Raw genomic sequence first — 9,023 nt, forward strand, 5'->3', positions numbered from 1 at the left:
ATAATTTTAAAATGATTTCTCCTGGATCTATTTTACAGGTCAGTTGTATTTTCAGTGAGATATTTCACGTTGTCTTCTATTGTTTCATGCTTTTGGTTTTGTTTTATAATTTCTTGGTTTCTCATAAAGTCATTAGCCTCCATCTGTTCCATTCTCATTTTTAAAGAACTATTTTCTTCAGTCAGCTTTTGAACCTCCTTTGCCATGTGGCTAATTCTGCTTTTTAAAGTATTTTTCTCCTCATTGACTTTTTGGACCTCTTTTTAAAAATCTTTATTTATTTTTTTAAAATTAAATTATTTCATTTGTTTACTTTATCTTTACTTTATGTTTACATATATCTTTTATTTGTTTACTTCCATATATCTTATATTTTTCCTCTCCTTCCCCATTCCCTCTCTGGGACAGCATACAATTTTATATAGGTTCTACACATACATTCCTATTAAATACATTTTCATCTTAGTCATGTTGCATCAAAGAATTAAAATGAATGAGAGAAATCATAAAACAAAACAAAACGTAATACAAAAGAAAATGATCTGCTTCATTCTGCAATCAAATTCCATTAGTTCTTTCTCTGAATGTGGAAGACATTTTGCCTCAAGAGTCCATTGAGAATTTTTTAAGTCCTTGCATTGCAGTGAAGTACTAAGTCTACCAGAAAAATTCCCTGCACACTGTGGTTGTTGCTGTGTACAAAGTTCTCCTGGTTCTCCTCCTTTCACTCAGTATCAGTTCATATAAGTCTTTCCATGTCTCTCTGAAGTCTTCCTGTTCATTCTTATAGCACAATACTATTCCATTATATTCATATACCACAATTTATTCAGCCATTTCCCAATTGATGGGCATCCCTTTGATTTCCAGTTTTTGGCCACCACAAAGAGAACTGCTATAAATATTTTTGTACATGTGGGACCCTTTCCCATTTTTATGATCTCTTGGGGATACAATCCTAGAAGCAGTATTGCTGGGTCAAAGGGTATGCACATTTTTGTAGCCCTTTGGGCATAGTTCCAAATTGCTCTCCAGAATGGTTGAATGTGCTCACAGCTCCACCAACAATGAATTAGTGTTCCAACTCTCCCACATCTTCTCCAACATTTATCATCTTTCTGTTTTTGCCATGATAGACAATCTGACAGATATGATGTGGTATCTCCGAGTTGTTTTGATTTGCATTTCTCTAATCAATAGTGATTTAGAGTATTTTTTCATATGACTATAGATAACTTTAATTTCTTCCTCTGAAAACTGCCTGTTCATATCCTTTGACCATTTATCAATTGGGGAATGACTTGTATCCTTGGACATTTGACTCAGTTCTCTATATATTTTAGAAATGATGCCTTTATCACAGACACTAGTTGCAAAAATTCTTTCCCAATTTTCTGCTTCCCTCTTAATCTTGGTTGCATTGGGTTTGTTTGTGCAAAACTTTTCAATTTAATACAATCAAAATTATCCATTTTGCACTCCATAATGTTTTCTATCTCTTGTTTAGTCAAAAATTTCTCCATTTCCATAAATCTGATAAATACACTATTTCTTGCTTCACTAATTTGTTTATAGTATCAATCTTTATACCCAGATCATATACCCATTTGGACTTTATTCTTGTGTACAGTGTCAGACATTGGTCTATGCCAGTTTCTGCCATACTGTTATTCCATTTTCTTAGCAGTTTTTGTTGAACAGTGAGTTCTTATCCCAGAAGCTAGGGTTCTTGGGTTTATCAAACAGTAGATTGTTGTATTCATTGACTACTGTGTCTTGAGTACTTACCTTATTCCACTGGTCTACCCTTCTGTTTCTTAGCCAGTACCAAATGGTTTTGATGATTACTGCTTTATAACACAATTTGAGATCTGGTAGAGCTAGGCCACCTTCCCTAGCATTTCTTTTCATTAGTTCCCTTGATATTCTGGACCTTTTGTTCTTCCAGATGAATTTTGATATTATTTTTTTCTAGCTCTAGAAAATAATTATCTGATAGTTTGATTGGTATGACACTGAATAAGTAAATTAATTTAGATAGAATTGTCATTTTTATTAGATTGGCTCAGCCTACCCATGAGCAGCTGATGTTTTTCCACTTACTTAGATCTGACTTTATTTGTAGGAAAAGTGTTTTGTAATTGTGTTCATATAGTCCCTGGGTTTGTTTTGGCAGGTAGACTCCAAAATATTTTATAGTGTCTACCATAGCTTTAAATGGGATTTCTCTTTCTATCTCTTGCCATTGGGCTTTGTTAGTAATATATAGAAATGCAGATGATTTGTGTGGGTTTATTTTGTAACCTGCAACTTTGCCAAAGTTGTTTATTATTTCAAGTAGTTTTTTACTTGATTCTCTGGGATTCTCTAAATATATCATCATATCATCTGCAAAGAGTGATAACTTAGTTTCTTCTTTGCCTATTCTAATTCTTTCCATTTCTTTTTCTTCTCTTACTCCTACAGCTAACATTTCTAGAACCATATTGAATAATAGTGGTGATAATGGATTTTGGGACCTCTTTTCCCATTTGTATTAGTCTATTTTTAGTGCTGTTATTTTCTTCAGCATGTTTTTGGGTCTCCTTTAGTAAACTGTTGACTCCCTTTTCATGATTTTCTTGCATCAGTCTCATTTCTCTTCCCAATTTTTCCTCCACCTCTCTTACTTGATTTCCAAAATGCTTTTTGCGTTGTTCCATGGCCTGAGACCATTGCACATTTTTTTGGAGGTTTTGGATGTAGAACCCTTGAATTTGATGTCTTCCTCTGATGGTATGCTTTGTTCTTCCTCATCCAAAAGGATGGAAGAAAATTCCTTTTCACCAAGAAAGTAACCTATAGTCTTATTTTTTTCCCTTTTTTGGGGCATTTTCCCAACCAGTTACTTGACTTTTGAGTCCTTTGTCAAGTAGAGGGTATACACTAGGAACCTGTAAGTTCTCAGTTCCTCCAATGTGGCACAGTCAAGGGAGAGGAGTTTACTCCTCTCCTGGCCTGCACTCTGGTCTGGGAGCAACCACAAGCACTCTGTTCTGCCCAGGATCTTCAAGTAGAATTCCCTCTCCAGAGCCACCACCAGCTCCCCCATGCCAGCACTCCTCCTCACCCCAGGACCACCACTCAGAACTGAGACTCTGATCAGCTGTTCAATTCCCTGAGGGTCTTTAGGCCCAGGGCTCCAAAAGTGGGTGCTACTGTGGCAGTGGCTGCCACTGCTCTGGGGCCAGGGCTGGGACCAGACCTTGCTTCCCACTCACCCAGGTGAAAGAGCTTTCTCACTGACCTTTGAAGCTGTCTTTGGCATTTGTGGGTTGAGAAATCTGGGAACTGAAGCTGCTATTGGTGATTCCATGCCCTGAAGCCTGCTCCAGTCCTGTCTGTGCTACATGATCAAGGCTGGACTGTGGTCTGCTCTTAGCCTGGTGTGATAGACCTTTCCTGTTGGCCTTCCAGGCTGTCTTGGACTGGAAATCTGTTTTACTCTGTCACTTTCTGGCTTCTGCTGCTCTAAAATTTGTTTAGAATCATTTTTTTACAGGTATTTTATGGGCTACGGGGCCAAAGCTAGAGCAGGTCCATCTTTCTAGTCCACCATCGTGGTTCTGCCCCCCTTGTAAAAACAATTTTTAACATTTGTTTTCAAAATTTTGCATTCCAAATTATCTCCCTTCTTCCCTCCCCACCTAACCTCATTCATGAGAAGGCAAGTAATTCAATATTGGTTATACACGTGTAGTTATGCAAAACACTTCTATAATTGTCATGTTGTGAAAGACTAACTATATCTCCCTCCATTCTATCAAACCCCCCCACTTACTCTATTTTCAGCTTTGACCCTGTCCTTTTTCAAAAGTGTTTGCTTCTGAATATGCCCTCCTCAAATCTGCACTCCTTTCTATCTTCTACCCTCCCCCCATTTAACCCCCTTTCCCCTTACTAGGTAAGATTCCCAGTTGGGTGTGTATATTATTCCCTCCTTAAGCCAAATCCAATGAGAGTAAGGTTCACTCATTCCACATCACCTCCCCTGCTTTCCTTCCATTGTGAAACTTTTTTCTTGCCTCTTTTATGTGAGATAGTTTATCTCATTCTATTTCTCCCTTTCTCCTCCCAATATATTCCCCTCTCACCCCTTAGTTTTATTTTTGAGATATCATTCCTCTCCTTTCCTCTCCTCTCCCCTCCCCTCCCTTCTCCCCTTCCCCTCTTCCACTCCCTCCACTTCCCCCCTTCACTGAGGCCTGCACCAGCCCTGTCTTTGCTGCGCGACCCATGCCAGACCACTGCACTCCCATCCTGGTTCAATAGATGCCTTCTGCCAACCTTCCTTGCTGTCTTGGGCTCAAGATTTGTTTCACTCTGTCATTTTGTGTGTTCTGCAGCTCTGAAATTTGTTTAGAATCATTTTTTACAGGTATTTGCAGAGGTTTAGGGGGAGAGCTCAAGTAGGCCACTGCTTTAACTCTGCCATCTTGGCTCCACCCCAATAATTTAAAAAAATGACAGTAACATAAAATCCCACCCAGATTTACTGTCTGGAAAATCATAAATGAATGAATGAATGTATGAATGAATGAACACTTGGTGGTTTGACTTGCCTTTAACCCAAATGTAACATGTCGCCCAAAGCCAAGTAAAAAGGAGGAACCTGAGAACAATGGAAAGATCATAACTTTTAGAAGACCTGGGTTCAGATCTTTGCTTTAGTTACTTACCTATGTCCCTTAGGACATGTAACCCTCTTGGCTTGTTTCCTTCTTGGTAAAAAGAGGGAGCTTGATTAGATGACCTCAAAGGTCTTTTATTGCCCTAAATTCTAGATTTTCTGCTTAGATTATTTGGCATTTTCAATTATTCTCACCTCTCGTCTCCTGGAGCAGCCAGGTGGTGCAGTGGATGGAGCACTAGGCTTGGAATAAGGAAGACATCTTCATGAGTTCAAATCCAGCCTTAGACACTTACTAGTCATGTTTGCCTGGGCAAGTCACTTAATCCTGTTTTCCTCATTTGGTCGAGAATGAAATGGCAAACCACTCCAATATCTCTTCCAAGAAAACCCCAAATGGGGTGACTGAGTCAGACATGAGTGTGACTGAACAGCAATGTTCTCTCCCACACCAGTGGGATCAATTGATAACTAACAGTTGCCTTGAAGAAGAGTTTTGAATGCTGTTAGGCTCCTCTCCTGTGGCAAAGCACCTGATGCTGATTCTGTTCCAGCTGAGATTTACAAGGGAAGAGGTATGCTGGTCTTACAAAAGCTAACTGAAATTTTCTAGGTTATATGGCAAAAGGAGGCTGTTCTCCAGGAGTTCAAGGATGCCACCATTGTCCTTCGCTATAATGGAAAAGGAAATAAACTGTCTTGTGGCAATCACAGCAGGGGCAGGGGTCTCTCTCTTAGCCAGCAAGATTTTTGCCAAATTCCTCCTGAATAAGCTGCTCCTTCATTCCCTTGGAAGCCACACCTAAGAGCCAGTGTGGCTTCAGAAAGAACTTAAGAATTGTCTATATGGTGTTTGCTGCCTGACAACTCAGGAGCAGAACAGAGGTCTATACACAACATTTGTAGATCTGACCAAGTCCTATACCATCAGTTATGAGGGCTTGTGGAAAACCATGATAAAATGTGGTTGCCCAAGGAAGTTCATCAGTGTTGTACATCAGTTCCTGACCATGCTTGCTTGGTTCTGGATAACGTAAGATTCTCTAGCACTTTCCCAGTCACCAGTGGAGGCTGTGTGCTTGCTCCCATGCTTTTTAGCATGGTTTTTTCAGTAATGTTGTTAAACATCTTCAACAAGGATGAAAATGGCATCAAGGGTAGCTACCACACTGATGGCTAATTATTTAACTTGAAAAGGCTACAAGCCAAGATTCAAGTGGAGGCAGAGTTGATGTGTGACTTCCCCAGGCCCCCCAGATGATTGTACACTCAGTGCAGCTTCTGAGGCTGAGATGCAACAAAATATGAATTGATTTTTCTACTGTTTGTGCTAATTTTGGCCTAACAAAAAACATTAGGAAAACACATGTGCTTCAGTAGCCAGCACCCCACCATCCATAATTGGAACTGTCATTTACAGCAAATGGAGAAGTTTTAAATGCTATAGATAAATTCACTTACATTGGCAGTATACTTTCCAGGGATGTCTTCATAGATGAAGAGATTGACACATATATTGCCAGAGAAAACCCAGTGTTCAGGAGGTTCTGAAGAAAAGTGTGAAAAGAGAGGTATTAGACTGCTCACCAGAGGTCTACAGAGCCTTTGTGCTGGCCTCATTGTTGTATACCTGTGAAACATGGACAGTCTACTAGTGCCATTCCAGGAAACTGAATCCATTTGAATTGTCTTAGGAAGAATCTGAAGATCACCTAGCAAGATAAGGTACTGGACACTGAGGTCCTTTCTTGAGCTGAACTGCCAGACTCTATTTCAGAGAGTACAACCGATGGGCTGGTCACATTGTTCAAATGGCAAACATACATTTGACTAAAAGACTATTTTGTGGAGAACTTGCATGAGGCAAATGCTCACATGGAAGCCAGCAGAAGCAATAGAAGGACGCTCTCAAGGTCTCTCTGAGGAACTTTGGAATCAATTGTGAGACGTGGGAAATACTGGTACAGGACCACCCAGGATGACATGCCCTCATCAGAGAAGGTGCAAAATAGAATTGCAGTAGCTCAAAAGAAACATGAGATGCCCAAATTTAGAGACATCTCCATTCCAAATGTTCAAAGGGACTATTGGTACCCAGCCTCATGGGCCTCCGTATTGTTCTGATCAGTCACAGCTGGACAAACTGTACCTTGACCCTAACATCCCATTGTCAAGGTCTGGCTCAGCCAATTTAGCCTCCAGGGTTCCCAGTCTCAGTCCCAATTAACTTTCTCTCCAGCAGACCAAAGAAAGCTGCGGAGGCAAGAGATATCCTTACCTTAGGGCCCAGTACAAACACAGACTTTGTTCCTTCCTCTCCCAGGGGACAAAGGTTCAGGTGTTGGCTACCTTGATTCCAGGGAGACTTCTTAAGAATATTTCAGTGCCCTCTGCATTTCTGGACTTGTGGTCTCCTGAGAGAAAGTATCTCAATTAGTAAACAGATCCTGAGGCCTGGGGTCCTGGCTTTGAGCCCAGAATTCCAACATCTTTAGATTGAGTCTAGCATCTCTAGATTCCAGGAAGGAATTGAAATGGAGAGTGATAGAATTTTAATGAGCTAGAGCTGAAAAGAGGCCTTTCATTTGTGTGTAGCAGGAGAATAAGGGTAAGGAAGTCAAGAATTCTAGAAAAATAAGGCTTAAAGTGAACATAGGACAAGGGGAAATGGCATGCATTCTAATTCTGGTTTTTGAACACTAAAGGAAACACTACCTAGTGGAGGGAAGGAGGGAAGAAATCATACCTGACTAACCCATAAGAATCTGTAAGGGAGCTGATAGGTACATGGATGAAGAGAAGAAACATGGTAAAATTTCACTTTGATAAATTTTCAAATAAAAGACTATTTTAAAAAATTAGAGGAAAGTGTCAGACTTGACATCAAATCAAACCTATGTACCTTAGACATTCTGTAGCTCTGTGACCTTGGGCAAGACACTTAATCTCTCTGAGCCCAAGCACCTCATCTGGAAAATGGGCATAGTAATTATCTGTAAGTTGCTCAAAGTATAGAAACAAACAGTTTTTAAAAGAACTATACCAGCTATAAATTACCACATAAAAACATGCCCAAAGACACTAGTAGTGAGAAAAATTAAAATTATAACAACTCTGAAGTTTTACTTCATATAATGTCAATTGATAGAGATGAAAAAAAGGGGAATAGTCAGTGTTGGAAAAGCTTTGGGAAGATGGAGATCCTCATGCACTATTGGTGGAGTTGTAAATTGGTCCATTTGTCTTAGATATAGATTTGGAATAATGAATAAAAAAAAGTAAGAATCTTTTGTGGTTATATACAGAAATGCTGATGATTTACATGAGTTTATTTCATATCCTGCATCTTTGTTGATTGAATTATGGTTGGTAAAAGATGTATGTAATTTTTCTATATTTTTGTGAGATTTTTATTCTTTAATACATGGTTAATCTTTGTGAATGTATCATGCCCAATTGTAATGTTAATTATGTTAATGAGAGTTAAAGATCTTTCCTGCCCATTACTGGGCCTAGCCATTAAGGAAAGCTTGATTAGGGGAGATTTGTTTTGTAGGAAAACCCATACCTTTTGTTAATTTCTAATGAGGCACTGGTTCATAATGGTTGTGATGTCCTCCAGCTTTGAAAAGTGTACATATACCCTGAGGTGAGGTTTTGCTTTGGGGCACACTCATTGGAAGTGTTCATTTGGCCAGATGAGACTCTGGATAGCTGTTAAGAAGACCCCTGGTTTTGAAATCTCAGGTGCTGGTGCTTCTCTCTCTGGTAATTATGTATGTATGTAATAAACACTTGGATTTCTCTGTTGATCTGTGATGAATGTATTGTTTATGGTCAGACAGAAGCCCTGTCTGTTGGTCTTTATTTCTCTGCTTGTATTTTCTCTATTGGTATGTAATTAAACAAGATTGTTGACCCCTCAAAAGTTGCATTTCTTTTAGAAATGCAGATCTAAGAACCTATGCAGCAGGCCCTCCTGTGTATGCCAACTGAAACAGATACACTCCTTTCAACTCTCATTAAATAGTCTCTAGAAATCTGTCATATCGAACTTTCCCAAAATCCTATTCAGGTCTTTTATGTTTTGTTTATTTTTTGGTTTTATTTACGGAGGCTTGAGAGGGGGTAAATTAAGGTCTCCCAGCATTATAATTTTACTTTCTATTTCTCTCTAATTTCTTTTTCCTTTAAGAATTTATATGTTATGCTATTTGGTGCATATATGTTTAATATTGATATTCATTCATAATCTATGGTATATTTCAGCAAAACACAGTTTCCCTGTTTATCCCTTTTGATTAGGCCTATTTTTGCTTTTACTTTGCCTGAGATTATGACTGTTACCTAACCA

General features: G+C 39.1%; 1 long non-coding RNA gene across 3 annotated transcripts in view; it reads left to right on the forward strand.

Annotated features, from left to right (window-relative positions):
- LOC140499499 (uncharacterized) overlaps positions 1 to 8,597 on the forward strand; it is a 40,836-nt gene extending 32,239 nt beyond the window's left edge. For 2 of the 3 annotated variants that reach the window (XR_011965466.1, XR_011965465.1), the window contains one exon: positions 4,884 to 8,597. This is a non-coding gene — a long non-coding RNA (uncharacterized lncRNA). The remainder of the gene's footprint in view (positions 1 to 4,883) is intronic. The other variant, XR_011965467.1, reaches the window with a different exon arrangement.
- Positions 8,598 to 9,023: the final 426 nt, after the last annotated feature.

The sequence above is a fragment of the Notamacropus eugenii genome, chromosome 4 (assembly GCF_028372415.1).
Source record: "Notamacropus eugenii isolate mMacEug1 chromosome 4, mMacEug1.pri_v2, whole genome shotgun sequence".
Taxonomy (NCBI): domain Eukaryota; kingdom Metazoa; phylum Chordata; class Mammalia; order Diprotodontia; family Macropodidae; genus Notamacropus; species Notamacropus eugenii.